The sequence below is a fragment of the Camellia sinensis genome, chromosome 14 (genome assembly GCF_055761805.1).
Source record: "Camellia sinensis isolate YWXY chromosome 14, ASM5576180v1, whole genome shotgun sequence".
Classification (NCBI taxonomy): domain Eukaryota; kingdom Viridiplantae; phylum Streptophyta; class Magnoliopsida; order Ericales; family Theaceae; genus Camellia; species Camellia sinensis.
The window spans coordinates 53,606,871-53,623,629 of record NC_138974.1 but is presented as its reverse complement, the minus strand read 5'-3'; the positions used below and the strand labels follow the sequence as shown (position 1 = coordinate 53,623,629).

General features: G+C 37.9%; 1 pseudogene; it reads right to left on the bottom strand.

The window, feature by feature from the left end:
• Nucleotides 1-7,556: 7,556 nt before the first annotated feature.
• On the bottom strand, nucleotides 7,557-16,605 carry LOC114316714 (UDP-glycosyltransferase 74G1-like; annotated as a pseudogene).
• Nucleotides 16,606-16,759: the final 154 nt, after the last annotated feature.

Here is a 16,759-nt window from a genome sequence, read left to right as displayed (position 1 = left end):
AGCATAACGACCTTTGCAGCAACAAGTGAGGCCGAACAGAACACAAAGTCATATGACATGTAGGCGAAGGAACACAATCTTGTCAATTGATGATACTGTTGCTTCTCTTTTCGCATCTTTAACTACCATTTCCACTATTTCACAGAATTGGATTTTTAGTTGTTTGAGCTGCACTAGACAATGGTGAGGGAGTTACAACAATACTGTATATAGAAACTTTGGCCAAGTTTTGCAAGCTTGTACTAGTGCTGCTGAGACTCGTTCCCAGTACAACTGTATCGATTCATTCTTCCTCATGCGTTCCAATGATTTCCTCCAGATTTCAGCATTCTCCGACCTTTAGCTTCATGAGTTGGACAAACCCTTGTCCCAGTGATGGTGGAAACACCAGTCTTAACTTGTCACACCAGTCTCACAGATTTATTTCCTTTTCACTTAAAAACCAATTTTGAATTGAATATCATATAATACAGATATAGTGATATACATACGCTCAAGGTATTTACATGATTTGAATCCAGCCTTGCAATCAGAAATAGAAAACTAAAAAACCAATGCAAATCATGCTCTAATTTCCATGGTTGTAAGAGAAGAATCATAAGAATGAGAGAAGTAAAGAGGAACCTGATGTGAGACTCAACGACAATCTCCTGAGCAACCTTCATGACTTGGATCCCGGAGGAATAAGGGGCCGCCGGTGAGGAGGAGGGTCAGAGCTGCCCTACACTCTGTCTTCTCTCTTCTTTTCTCTGTTTTCTTTTTGGTTACATTTTTAGTCCTCATATTTTGCATTGTTATATTATTTTGATTCTATAATTTTATTGATTCGATTTTAATTTTAAATTTATGATTTTTTTAATTTGGTCTAATTAATTACAATTGTTGATATTTTTTTGATAAAAAAAAATGTGCAAATAAGTGACATGTATTATGTTTTTATTAACAAAATTGTAAACTTGTTTAACTCAGTTAGTTAATCTCAACCGACTTAATAACTATTTTTTCCTTCAAAAATCTTAATCGGTATTACCAATTGGATTAAATTAATACAAAATTTAAAATTTTAGATCAAAATTGAGCTAATTAAAATTACAAAAATTATAATAATAGAAGACGCAAAATACAAGCAGCTACTAATGTAATTTACTCATTCTTTCAAGACCGACATGACGTACTCTCAAGTAGTCACACAACTATTGCTAAAAAAAAGGGATAGATTATGCAAATGGTTCATGTAATTTATACGTTGTGTCATTTTGGTCCCTGCAATTTTAATTTGCTTGATTTTGATATTGAATTTTGAACTATATATCATTTTGGTCCTATTAAAAACGAAAGTTAAGAAATTGGACGGAAAATTTGCACGTGAATGACACGTGATTGGTGTTCAAGGACAAAATAGACATTTTGCTTTTCCTTTTAACTTCTTCCTTGCGTGTGATTGAATACAGCCACCGACCACCGTTGTATGCCGTTCCATTGCCGCTGCCATAGCCAAACAACAATCTCGACATCAACAGATCATTATAACTATCAAAAATTACAAAACAAAGATATCTTCAGGTCCTCTCCATTAACAGTCTTCAAACCTTGCAATCCATTATAAACTATGAAACCATCACATATTGACCATCGTTTAACAAAGGTCTCTTTGGGTCGTGCTCAACGTGAGCTTGTCTTGGCTTCCCCACAACAATTATATGAGAACCCAATGTCAATCCACATGGAAGAACAATGATTCCTCCACGGTCTATGAATTCAGACCCTGACAATGAAATCGAATATGGGCACCACTTCGGTCAATTATTTGTAGTCTTTTTCACATCATTTTGAGCTTTCCCTGATTCAAGATCATCCCAGAGCTTCTTCCCCAATTTGAATGCCTCTTTTGCTGACTTCAAAATCCTTGAAAACCCATTTTTACTACTATTATTGTGATAACCCTGTTCCGTATTATGCTAATTAATCTTAATTACGAATGTGATTATGTGTTTGATATGATTTTAAGTGTCATTTATATGAATATATGTGGTTTTGAATTTCTATCTGTTCACCGTAAGAAAATCTGTCTGACTTTCTACTTTGGAATTTAATTGAAGGCCCTATCGGCCACAGAAACCGAAATTGATTACGCCATTGTGATTGGCATAATTTTTAGAGCCTACAGTGAAATTTAGTTGAAAATCGATTCGGATCAGATTAAATAGATTAAATTGATGAGTTAGTGCTCAATTAATTAATGATTAATGAAATATAATTATGAGAGCCTATAAAAAGGCTCATGCTCACTCAATTACTCTCTTTTAATTCATTTTGGCTGAATTTAGCTCTCTAGGAAGTGAGAGACCCGAATTTAGAGAGAGAGAGTGAAGACAATCTAAGGTTTGATCAAGAGGCTTGGAATCTTGAAGATAAACTCAAGAATTAACTATAATTTGGAAGATTTAAGCTTCTAGGTGAGTAATTGGTTATGATTTCATAAGATTGAAGTTGTGATTTTGTGAATTCAAGTTAGATGATCATCTAGAGCTTGAATTGAAGTTGGTATGTTCATGCATGCATAAAATTGCCATGAATTTGCATAAACTAGCATGTAATATGTTGATTATGAAAAATTGAGCATTGAAGCATACATGCAAGCATTGTTTTGTTGAGTTTCATGATAATAGACACCAATGGTGTCATTTAAAATGGAATTGGAGTCAAAAGTAAGCATGCATGTATAATTCAAGGAGTTTTTGGAGTTTGAGCATATGTATATTGAAATTGAATTTTGAAACTATGTGTTTTGTTGTGATGAATTGAGGGTTGGATTATGATTATGAGCAATTGGCCTCATATTGCTTGTATACTCATGATATACAATGTGTTTCCATGTTTTTGGGCCAAAATCATGTGTTTAAAGCCTTTGAATGTCGAAATTGAGCCTCAAGAACAGTTCTGGAAAACCCAGAATTCATGATGTGTGAAATACGAGCTCCTAGTATTTTTGTAGACATCGATGTCCGCTCGAGCGGGGACATTCACGCTCGAGCGGGGAGCCTTGTAGTGTGACCTTCAGCTCGAGCGTTCGAGTTCATGCTCGAGCATAAAAATGAGGCAACCAGTACTGTTGCAGACCATGAGGGTCCGCTCGAGCAGCGGAACCCACGCTCGAGCAGGGACCCCTGTTTCAGAAATTTTGTAAAAGTGTTCTGTGTTTCATTTTTCGTTCTCTTTCACTTCTAAGTACTCTTAGGCATACATTGAGCATTATGAATGAATTAAAAGGATAAGAAGGAAGCCTAAGAGGGATGTATGAATTAAGAACAGATTGAATCGTTTGTGACCCATCTGTGTTATGTAATGTGTAGGGTCGAGCTCAAGGGTGAATCCACCGGCAGAACACTATGAGTAATATCTTAATAAAGATATCTGAAGTATGTTATTTGTCCAATTGCTTATTTCTATATAAGTCTTATAAGTTTGTTACATTGAATTGGGGGACAAATATTTGTATGACATGAATGAATGGGCCAGAGGCCGTATGACACGAATGAATGGGCCAGAGGCCGTATGACACGAATGAATGGGCCAGAGGCCGTATGACATGAATGAATGATAGTTTGACACGAATGATAGTCTGGCATATGAATGATTGGGCCAAAGGCCGTATGACATGAAAGATAGTCTGACACAAATGATAGTCTGACATATGAATGATTGGGCCAAAGGCCGTCTGACATGAATGATAGTTTGGTATGAACGATTGGGCCGAAGGCTGTTGGATCTGAACGATTGGGCCAAAGGCCGTCGGATACGAACGATTGGGCTAAAAGGCCGTTAGACATGAATGAATAGGTCAAAGGCTGTCGGGTATGAGTTAATTGGGCCTGAGGCCGTTTGATACGTCTAGAACTTTAGTTGATTGATACATTAAATAGAAACATGAATTGGGCCCAAGGCCGTCTGATGTAATTGTTTCAAAGATTGTTCGTGTGTCTTCTTTATTTGATATTATTCACTGGGCTTTCGCTCACGCTCATTCATGTCTATGTAGGTGAGCCAAGGGATGCCCAAACCCAGCCTCGGTGAAATATGTGAGAAACAGTCAAGGTTTTGAAGAGTCAGCCCATACGTCTCACGCACGAGACTTGTTTTCGCCTTTTTGCTATTTTGTTACATTTTGTTATGTTGGCGAGAACGTTGGATTACTTTTGTATATAAGTTTTGGTTAGGCTGACTAAGACTTGAATGATCCTGTGTATGTACAGAACTTTGTGTTGTTACCCCTTTGGTGTGGGTTATTAACATGTATATATATATGGACTGTTATGATGTGCCATGTAAGCACAGCTATATGGACAAAAGTTTTAAATTTTGCTTCCGTTTGGCCCCTTTACTTTGATGAGTTATGTCTTGTTTGGTTTGAGGCCGTAGGTAATCCCTTGATTACTGGCCGGTTATGCCCTTAACCCATAGGGGCAGGTTCGGGTCGTGACAATTATTCTTAACACTATTCTCTAAATTCAAACTCGATAGAGTTTTGTACGTTTTGATTCGTTTCTTGGGGGCCTTCTCGATTATGAAGGTTGGTGATTCAAATCTTTTTGAGGACCCCCAAGGGCCGAATCAGAGCTTCTTTTTCTACCAATTCTTCTTCGCTTTGAAGCTCTAGAGATCGAGATAATGCATCATTGAAGAACCCATTCAAACCCTGTAACGCCCCGACCCTTTACACTTCATCAATATTGTCCGTTTTGGGTCATATCCGCACAGATTTATTCTTCCTAGTGGGTCACCCATCCTAGAACTACTCCAGCCTAAGCACGCTTAACTCGGGAGTTCTAATAGGGATTTCACCACTTGGGAAAAGGCCTCGATGCTATATAAGGGTCCAGGTTTTTCCTTTTATAGCCCAGGAACTCCCCCTCCATTCCCGATGTGGGACACCGAGGCCTTACAAACCCTCTTGTGTCACAGCACTGAAACTAGTTCTAAACACAAAAGGAACTTCTAAAGTAACCATGAAAACATACAAACCCCCAACACAGATCAAAATTTGAATTGATCTCTATTGACTCAAATGGCTTCAGCTGATTAAGGTTTGGGGTTTTGGTTTACACTCTCTTCTTTTTAGGGGCTTTCTCTCCATCGCGTCACCCTTCCTCTCCCACAATCGCAACGCCATCACCATACTCATTTCATTCTAAACTCGCGACAGCAACTGCCTTGCTATCACCCTACGCTGCCTTTTCATCCCTCATAGGCCCTCGATACTACCTCTCTCTTTCTTCCCAAACTCTTCGACGACACCTCCTCCTCGACCCCCCCTCTCTCTCTCTCTTTTGTGTACATATATATATATATATATATATATATATATCATTGAGTTAAATGGGAGTGAGTTAACTCACTTTGAGTTAGATGGATTAATATTAAGTTAATTGAAAGTGAGAGCAAATTGACTTTTTTGTCCAAATGCTTAATAGAAATTATCTATTGGACCAATTGATACAAAATATAAAATTTAAGGTCAAAATTGAGAAAATTGAAATTAGAGGAACCAAAATAACACAAAGCATAAATTACAAGGACCATTTGCATAATTTATCCAAAAAAAATATAAGTACGCTTATGTTTATGCTCACATATGAAAAAGACACGAAAGCTTTATAATCATTATAAATAAATAAATAAATAATATTCCAAATGTGGATTAATTTCCACCCTTATGTTTTGGATTTGGACCCTTATTTTAACTTGTAATGATTTGTAGAATTTGATAGGTGAGCTTATCTATTTTCTTCCCAAGTAATCATGCTAAAATTTTAGAGTTGGTAGTGAATTTGAAGATATACGAAATCATTATAAATAAATATATAATATTCCAAACTTGGATTAATTTCCACTCGTGTGTTTTGGGTTTGGACCCTCATTTTAACTTGTAATGATTATAGAATTTGATAGGTAAACTTATTTATTTTCTTCCCAAGTAATCGTTCAATTTGCTAAAATTTTAGGTCATGTTTGTTTGGCTCCATAGGTGGGGGATTAGACTATCAATCATGTGGTCCTACATAGCCCATGTTTGATTGACAAAAATAAAAGGGGACTAGTAGTCCCATGGGACTATGAATACCCTCACATAGGGGGATTAGTTTGGCTGGATTTTGGGTGAGATTAGGAAAATAGTGAGGGGATTGAGTCTATTTTATATAAAAATTTTATTTTATTTTACCAAATGCACCTGTTTGTTTTAATATTTGTTGTAATTTTTTTAGTATAGAAATAATTTATTATTTATTTTATATAAAAATAATTTAACAATCCTATCACTAATCATCTCCCATACTATCATTAAAACAAACACACTTTTACTTAATCCCCTCACTAATAATCTCCACATTAACAATTTCTTTACTAACAATCCTTTCACTAACAAGTCCATCCAACCTAATCTGTCAAACAAACGTGACCTTAGAGTTGGTAATGAATTTGGAGATATATATAATCATTATAAATAAATAAATAATATTCCAAACTTGAACCCTTGTGTTTTGGGTTTGGACCCTTATTTTAACTTGTAATGATTATAGAATTTGATAGATGGATCATTTTAATATCTTTTATTTATTTATTTATTTATTTGTATTTTTTGTTTTGTCTATGAATGGAGATTATTGGAAGGTCATGTTCATTGGTGGTGAGTTAGTATTTTGAAGGTCTTGGGACTCTCATTTTTTTCTAGTTTAATGATCATTATTTTTTGGTGCAATTTGTAAGGTCCTAGTGGTTTATAAATTGTTCCTTTCATTTACTCATTTCTACACCAACTCTTTTTACACTTGAGAAATTGCAAGCCAAAGAAGGATATTTTTCTTGATAGAGCTTTGAGTTTACTATCTTGTGCATAGTTGGTCTGAACCATATGACAAGTGGTCGGGCTGTTGTATCCTGGAGGGGACAAGTCAGAATTTAGTGACTGCTGCATTGGTATTTGGGTTCTTCCCACCGCAATAAGCTTGATCTCCTTAAAGAAAATGAAATATCCATGCCTTAGCCTGATCGATTCATATATCATATTTTTTTTTTGCATTATTTATCAATAAAATATAATTCTTCTGGTATTGTCATTAACACTCCCCAACTTATCATTGAATTTGCTAAAATTTTAGAGTTTGTAGTGAATTTGAAGATATATATATTCACTAATAGCTAATCTTATATTAGAAAATTTTCCCATATATTTTTATTATTTTATTTATCTTATAATTTATCAAAATTTACTTGAAATCTCATACTTGGGGGAAGATATCACCATTAGGACAAGTTTGTCATGTTCATACTCATTGTGATTCTTAAGACTAATCAACAATATCACATACTCAAAAAATTTATTTAACAAAATATAAAATATTTAAAATTTACAAATCATATTCACTCTAGATATAACAAACTTTCTTAATAAAGTAATTTCTTAACCATGTTTCATATTTTTGTCAAATAAGAAAATACAATCATCATCAACCTACTTTTATTAATCATCATTACGACGAAATCAAGCACTAATGAGATTAGAATCGTGCTAATTTAGCTACGAATTCATTAATGTTCTTGTCTGAACTCCAACCTTCACTAACAGCCTCTTTGGCCAATTTTTTCCATTTCATTGCATTCATTTTTCTTCTCTCCTTCAATCACCTCATTTATGCAAGCCTCCAACACTTCCTTCCTCACAATACCCTTATCATCCAACTTAGCCCGAATTCCTAAACCCCAAACATCCTCCACAAACTTAGCATTAGTAGCTTGGTCCGACCATTGAGGCACACCTACCATTGGCACCCCCAAGTTCAGTGCCTCAAGAATAGAGTTGAACCTGTTAGAACAATCTTTTGTGTACAATAAATAAATTGAAACAAATATAGAATTTATTTTATCGAACCGAATAAATATTTAAAAGATCAAGTCGAGTGTGTGACACTCTGTCCTTAAGACAGATTCGCCCCGCTACGGTACTTACGGATAAGTGGCATCTATCTCCTAGGATATAATGATCTTCACAAATTGTAGTAGCACACCAAACAATTTGTACGGCGAACCAAACTTGTGTTCTATACTCTCTTATTTTTTCCTAAAATTAGATAAAGAATATATATGCAACATAGCAAAATTGGGCAGCAAAAATGAATTTTTTCAGATCTCAAAAGACTGCTGGAAATGACTTGTATTTATAGACAAACAGTGGCTGTCCAAAAAATCCGAACAAGTATGAAATCTGCCGAACAGATACAGATTTGAAATTTGAACAAATATGCTAACTGCTGTAGTTATAACACTGTCTAGAATTGCTGGGCAGTTTTCTGATCTGTTTGAACATTTTGAACCTATTGGAAAATGGACTGAAAACGGGTACAGTTTGGACAGAAAAATTGGGCGCAAAATTTAAATTCCTATTGGAAAATGGATTGAAAACGGGTACAGTTTGGATAGAAAAAATTGGCGCAAAATTTAAATTAATTTTTCCCGCAAGAATTTTGAAAAAATTCAAAATAAATTTACTCGCGCCCGGCTTGGTTGGTCGGCAGCGGCGCGCACACGCGTGTGTGGCGGTTTGAGCCAAGGTTCAACTTGTCCATAACTTCCCCCTTCTACAAACTTGTGGGCCCCTTGGGGCCCAACCCAAGTATTGCTACCTAGAATTTATATGCACACATAAGTTCTTTTAAGTTTTCAATGTGGGATAACCATTTCAAGGAAACCCACATTTTACTTCTTTAGATGTCCATTCCACGAACCTGAAAACGATGTCAAGTTCCCATTCACTCATAAATGGTTTTGATAAATTGTCTTCAACGTGTGACTTGCCATGTGGCAAGGAACACGTCACCCCTTTGGACTTACCCCAAAAGACGTGTGGACCCCACTCTAATTTGGGCTCAAAGTTGGCCCAAAATAAGCCTATAAAAACCAAAATTTCCAATAGAACCCATAATGCGTGACAAAGCAACCTATTGACTCGTGTGCCAACACCTCTAGCTGTGGACTCCATGTCACCACCAAGCCCTTCTTGGCTGTGTCATTGATGAAGTTGTTGGTAGCTTGGCTTCTTCGGTTGCCCTTACAACCCACAAGAAGTTGTAATTGCTTTGGTTTAAGCCCTATGCTATTTCTTCCATTTGTTCGGGTTCAACTTCGGCCATGCTTCCAAAGGATATGTAAACAACAGAGCCGCTTGGCTTGGCATTTAGCCAGTTCATGCACATCGTGGAGTGAGGCTTGAAGAGATTGTTGCCATAATTTGTGTCATCTTTGAGTCGCTTATCTAAGTACATAAATGGAAGTGTTGGGCCTATTGTTCTTACCCACCATAGTTTTGACATCCAATCTACCACCTAATATAAGACATTTTAATCAAAACCACAATGATATGTTACAAAATACAGATTCATATTAAAATCTAACAAAAAAATATTATGTACTTGGAAAAAAAAAGAGACTACACTTAAAAATGTATTCATAATTTGAATATTTAGTTTTTAGATTAGATTTAGACTTGGTATGATGCGACTAACACTAAAATAAATTTTACATACATATTCACACGCACACACAAAACAAATTAAAAAAAATTAAAATACGTGATTTAAATTCAATCTAAGTGTTACATCTTATCAAGTTTAAATCTACGTCACATAGTTGTTTGCACTAATTAGTTTGACTAGGTTATGTGGAAAAATCAGCAACAGAACCACCATTGAGTTGAGAAATTTTCAACATGTCCATCCTCAAAATTGTGGATTGGTTAAATATTTTGGCGGTTTCAAAAGGATGGTTCGAGCAAGTTAGGTGGGTTATAAATACAAAATCAGAAAAAAAAAAAAATCAAAGCACATAAAATCTTAATTTTTTCATAATATTAGTAAAAAATTTATTGTTTATTCCAAAACCCAACACAAAATTCACAAAATATTCAAATGCATGCTATTTATTCAAAATTATATTCACAAATCAAAATACAAAACAATCAAATTTGAAAAGACATATGCAATAAAAATAAGAGATGTGTGTTGTGTGAGTGATTTTCTGACCAAATTGCCAACTAAGTACTCAGCTGGAGAACACCGACATCATATATTAAGCCCGAACGACCTACCACAGAAAGAAGAGATTCCGGCGGTGGTTCGTCCACCCGGGGGCACTCTGACGATCAAGTCAATAAAATATCTCTCAAAGATAATCAATAGTACTTAACTCACTAGACAAAGCATAAAAGACCTACCTTAGACTCATGGGGGTGCCTCACTTTTATAGCCAACACAATCATAGTCCCAATAGAAGCCTAGCTCCAATGGACTTATGATTACTGCTAATCTTGGACTCTCAGCAGGATTGGGATAAACTCTCTAAGAGTCTTATCTTTACCCAAACTGAAATCCTCTCTCATTTTAGGACTCTTGTCCCTTATCCGCTTATTCCGGATTCCGGTATCTTCGCAGATAACTTCAGCCTAGCTGAGATGATCTCGGCATCATGACTAGAACACATGGCACCGCTGGCACATCGGTGACACCTCGGCCACATGTTGTCATTCAAAATTTATATCCCTACAACTGCCCCCTAGGTTCTATTACCTCAGCATCTTGAGGTGATGGAACCTATATCATTTCTTCCATTTAGCACGTCGGCTAAGCTCGCTTCATCATCTATTGCCGAAGTCAGAACTTATCGGCTCAATATGACTGAGACCTATAGTCTGCTTTCATCAATGCTTTAGAACCAACGACCAAGTTCATTCAAGTTTCTCAGCCGAAACCATCCTCCTAGCCAAGGTATTTGCTTCATTGAATCAAGAACTCCAAGAGTTTCAGCACGCGTATGAGCTGGCACGCACAGTATTTTAACCGTTTTTATCACGCGTCTTTCCCTTGCTAGACCATACCTGATACACGCCATCAAGTCATATCACTTTTGCATGCGCCGTCTTACAAGCACGTCGTCCAAGGCACCATAATTGGCATTTTTCTGCCATTTCATGTTTTTGATCAAAATCAACTCTCTCTCCGTCTTTTCACTTCTGCATCTTCGTTCTTGTTCAAACTTTCTCTCTTAAATCCTCCATTGCTGCTTTTGTAAAGCTTTCTACAACCAGTTTCACTCTCTCCCTTCGGTGAGACTTTCGTTGTATTTCTTTGCTTACTACCACCATCTGACATCGGCGTACTTCACACCGGTCTTTTTGTAATCTAAACAATCACTCTTCAATGTTAGGTCGAAGTGCCTTCTTTCCTTTTCTGAATGCATTCTTTAATTTCTTCTTTCAACGTGGTTGTATGTGTCTTCTTTTTACTCTTGTATGCTTCTATACTTAAAATAATTTGCATGTCTTCAAAATACACCTTAACTGTGCAATCTCCTCGGGGTGTAACACCTCAGTTGTACCCACTAATCGGTTTATCTCAGCCTCGGCTTAACACTTGAAAATATTTTTTACAATATTTTCACAAGTGTTATTTACAACTCGATACTTCACTCTTAGCAAGACTTCTGTCTTCAAATTTCTTCCAAGTGTTGGCAACATGGTAATCCCGATAAGTATGTAGATACTTCTTTTAGAACCTTGGCTTAACTTGTAAATTTTTCTCAAAAATTTAAACAAGTGTTAAACCAATCTTCCTTCAAAATGACTTGGGCTTAACTTCAACTTGTAAGCTTAAATTTCAACAAGCATTAAACGTGATCTCGGTTTAACTTCAACTTGTAAATTTAAATTTCAAAAAGTGTTAAACGTGACCTCGGTTTAACTTCAACTTGTAAATTTAAATTTCAACAAGCGTTAAACATAGCCTCGGTTTAACTTAAACTTGTAAATTTCAATTTCAACAAGTGTTAAACATATCCTCGGTTTAACTTCAACTTGTAAATTTCAATTTCAACAAGCGTTAAACATATCCTTGGTTTTAACTTCAACCTGTAAATTTCAATTTCAACAAGCGTTAAACGTAGCCTCGGTTTAACTTCAACCTGTAAATTTCAATTTCAACAAGCGTTAAACATATCCTCGGTTTTAACTTCAACTTGTAAATTTCAATTTCAACAAGCGTTAAACATAGTCTCGGTTTAACTTCAACTTGTGAATTTCAATTTCAACAACCGTTAAACATAGCCTCGGTTTAACTTCAACTTGTAAATTTCAATTTCAACAAGCGTTAAACATATCCTCGGTTTTAACTTCAACTTGTAAATTTCAATTTCAACAAGCGTTAAACATAGCCTCGGTTTAACTTCAACTTGTAAACTTAAATTTCAACAAGTGTTAAACATGACCTCGGTTTAACTTCAACTAGTAAACTTAAATTTCAACAAGTGTCTAAACCAATCTTAGCTTGTGAAATTCCAACTTCCAAGCATCATTCTTCAGCCCTTTGCCCCCTAATGTGAACTTAAGTTCCACTTGGGTTTTCATTAGGCACGTGGCTTTGACCTCGTCGCCGATGTAAGATTCGAACAAAGACTGGCCGAGGTTATCAATCTTGGTCTCTTTACTAAGGCACTCAGCTCCAATCTGTGTTTGATTTTGCCGATATGACAAGTCCAGGTTAACCCAACTTAGTTCAACTTTATTATACGCAAGTAAAGTTTCTACTCTGCCATATAATAAGTCTAACTTATTTGTCATGTTTCAATCAGAAACATCGTCATAGGACTAGTCGGTCCTATCGCACAGATTTCAAAAATCAAACTAGCACTTTATTATTGCTTCAACTGTTATACCCCATTGCCGGCAACCTTTCTCAGGCTGAGGTCCCTAACTTCGAACTCTTTTGGGCTGACCTTCTTGTTGTATGCCCCAAGTTGTTGCTGGTATGCCCCCAGCCAAATTGCTGTTCCATCGCACGTTGCAGGTGGATTTCAAAGTATTTATAGGCTTTAGCCTCCTTTTGCATGTAAGGCCAAAAGAATCCCTACGATATTACTTTATGGGCAAGGGATCTACCTCCTGCATGGCTTCCACATACTCCTTTGTGGACCTTATATAAAAATTCTTTAACTTAGGCCAAGCTCTTCTCTTCTCGGACGTAATCATCTAGGCCGAGATCTTGTCTTCTGAGATCTGGCATCCGAGATCTGGAGTCCGGGATCTGCTCACTTGGGCTGAGCTCTTGTCTTCTCGTATCTAGTGTTATCTCGGCTTTGCTTCGGCGAACCATTTCTTTTCTCTTGTTTGGACGCCTTTGTCCCCGGCATGTCCTCTTCGACTCTGGTATACTTTTCTATCCTGGCCATCAGCTCCTCCATGCTTTTCAGCAATGTCTTTGCCAGTGATTTTCGAAACAGTTAGTCATCCTTCAAGCCGTTTTTAAATGACACGACCGCCACTTCTTGGTTGCATCCTGGTATTCGGTTGAATATCTCATAATACCTTTTGGCATAGGCCCTAAGGCTTTCATCCTCTCCGATCTTCAGGGCCATTAGGGCGTCCACCTTCAATGGCTGTAGCTTGTTTGTCACGAACCTGGCCACAAACATCTCGGCCAGGCCTTCCCAGGTTTTCACAGTTCCTTTCGGCAACTTGTGAAACCAGTCCGATGCAATTTCTCCGAAGGATAAGGGGAACACCTTGCAGAGCAACGGCTCGTTCCCGGTGTACAACGCCATCGAGTTCAGGTACAAGCCAACGTGAAAGTTGGGGTTCGACTTACCGTCGTAGATCTAGAATCTCGGCATGCTAAACCTCTTCGGGGCTTTGAATTTGTCCAATCCTACCGAGAATGGCGTTCTCGGCTTGACTAGGGAGGTTACCTCGGCATCTTGTTGCTTCCTCTATAGGTGATCCCCCAGATCCTCTTTGGTCCGTCTGGGAGCTCGGCCATCTCCTGACTTCAGCCTTTTTGGTGCACTACTCCCAGTTTCATTATGGTTCCTTTTGAACTTCCTTCCATTGGTTGCATCGAAACATAACTCTTGCCCTTGAACATGCCGATGTTCTTTGGGGTCGGCTTCCTTGGTGCGATGCGTCCTCCTCGATTCTTCCCTTCTTGACTCTCCTCGCCCGACCTCCCTTGAAGGCCGGTGACAGTGTTTTTTGGTCCTGGTGTGCTGGGGGACTGTAGGGATTGTTTTCTGTCCCTCTTTTCGGGCATCCTCCTTTGCTGCTGGAATCGGCGTATCTTGTAATGGGAATGGTGGCTACATGACGTTATTCTGCATCATGAAATTGACCACTATTTGTAGGTCCGCCAATTTGTTTGCCATGGTCTTTACCTCATCGTCCCTCCACAGGCATCTTTCCTTCCATACCTGGAGGTCGTCCTCGTTGTAGTACCTGCTTTGGTCTGTTTTCTTTGGTACGTCGCCTTCCTGGCCGACGTCCTTTCCTCCATGATTCTGGTCACGAGTTTCTTTATTGCAATTGTCTTCTTCGACGTCAAGGTCGACAGGTCTCCCACTCCTAGTAGGAGTGTTATCCCCAATCTTCTCTTTCTATCCGTTGTTGGCCATCTATTCTCCTTTCTTTCCCACAGACGACGCCAAATTGTGTGAGTGATTTTCTGACCACACTGCCAACTAAGTACTCAGCTGGAGAACACTGACATAATAGATTAAGCCCAAACGACCTGCCACAAAAAGAAGAGATTCCGGTGGTGGTTCGTCCACCCAGGGGCACTCCGACGATCAAGTCAGTAAAATATCTCTCAAAGATAATCAATAGTGCTTAACTCACTAGACAAAGCATAAAAGACCTACCTTAGACCCATGGGAGTGCCTCACTTTTATAGCCAACACAATCGTAGTTCCAATAGAAGCCTAGCTCTAATGGACTTATGATTACTGCTAATCTTGGACTCCCAGTATGATTGGGATAAACTCTCTAAGAGTTTTATCTTTTCCCAAACTGAATTTCTCTCTCATTTTAGGACTCTTGTCCCTTATTCGCTTATTCCGGATTCCGGTATCTTCGCAGATAACCTCGGCCTAGCTGAGATGATCTCGACGTCATGACCAGGACACGTGGCACCTCAGCTGGCACCTCGGTGACACCTCGGCCACGTGTTGTCATTCAAAATTTATATCCCCACAACTCATCCAATTAATGATATTAGATTTAGTGAGATATTTTTTACAAGCAAATGCAAGATAATTTTACATACATATATATACACGGTTTTGGTTAATTCATAGGCAGGTTTATAAATTTTAAAAGTAGACTAATCAATTGGCTAATTTTTATTATCAAACCCGCTCATCTTCTTGAACCACACGGATTGATTTGAACTGATCAATTGATTTGGGTCAAGGCAAGCTGTGGGTTTTTGCACACCCTTTAACACCATATTCAAATTCTATGTCTTTTTTTTTTTAAGTACTTACCAAATCTGAAATGTTTTCGAAACAAAATTCTAGACAATTTAAGGGTTTTTTTTTTGAAATATTAATTACACCAAGTGAAAAATTGATATGCATACCTCTTCCTCAAATTCATAGAAAGTATTAAAAAGGACCCAATTTGCTTTATCAATGTTACAAAATTGATTCACCAACAAGTCAATGAAACTTGGATACAACCCATAAGTATACACAGACGACGGCGTCTCACAGGCCTCAAGTGGTGGCAATCCAGGCAACAAAATAGTTGAATTTGGTGAAAGTGGGAGTGAAAGAAGACCCTCATGCACATGATAATATATGCTATTGATAGCACAAGTCTGAGTGAAAAACACAACTCCATGTATTCCAAACTCCTTGGTAACATCTAGGGCCCTAGGCAAAAACGCATCACAAATTAGGGCATCGACTGGTCGGCCAAGCCCATCGAGTTTCTCTATGAGACTGGCTAGAGTCCGTTACCTAACGTTGCGTAATTTGGTCAGGCAAACCTTTGGACTTTAGGCCTAGTCGTAGCAGCCAATGTCGTGTCCATCAGAAAACGTATTAGTGTCGATGGTGCTGATTGGGTCCTTGTGCATGGACTTGAAGATATAAACACTGTTGGCAAGAGTGGCCTTGACACCTCTGGCTACTAAACACTTGGAGAATTGAAGCATTAGGTTGATGTGGCCTTGGGCAGGGTAGGGTAGGACTAGAACATGGGCTTTGTAGGCTCTGTTTGGTGTCTCCATTAATTTCTCTCTGCACAAACTTGTTAGGATTAAGGCACACCAGAAATCAATCACACACAGAAAAGAGACAAGAAATTTACGTGATTCGGCAATGGCCTACGTCCACGGGAGAGATATCCACTATAGAATTTTTCATCGAAGGGAGATTACGATACTGACACCTCACTCTCTCTCTATAGCACTCTCACTTACAGATTACACTCTTTGCTTTGTCTTTTTCTTTCTGATTGATACAATTTAGCTTACAGCTCTCTCTATTTATACACAAACGGGAGAGCCCCAAAGCAAATCAATCTCTGCTTGCCAACCTCTACTTGCCAATAACCAACTACCAAGTTAATGGCAAGCCACCCTAGGTTTGAAAAACTTCAGCAAATCTGTATTCACAGCCTCCATACTTGACTTCCATCATAGCTAAGTTCACATTGGTGTGGATCCTTAACAATTCTCCCCTTCCACACCTATGGAGAGTTGGATCCTTACTAGAAGTCCATCCCAGCATTGTCCCTACATACTTCGAGTTTGTCTCTCGAGACCACCTTTGTAAGCATGTTGGTTAGATTCTTATCTATGTGGATCTTGACAATTCCAATAACTGTTTTTCCATCGCTTCGCGTATCCAATGATACTGGACATCAATGTGCTTTGTACGTGAA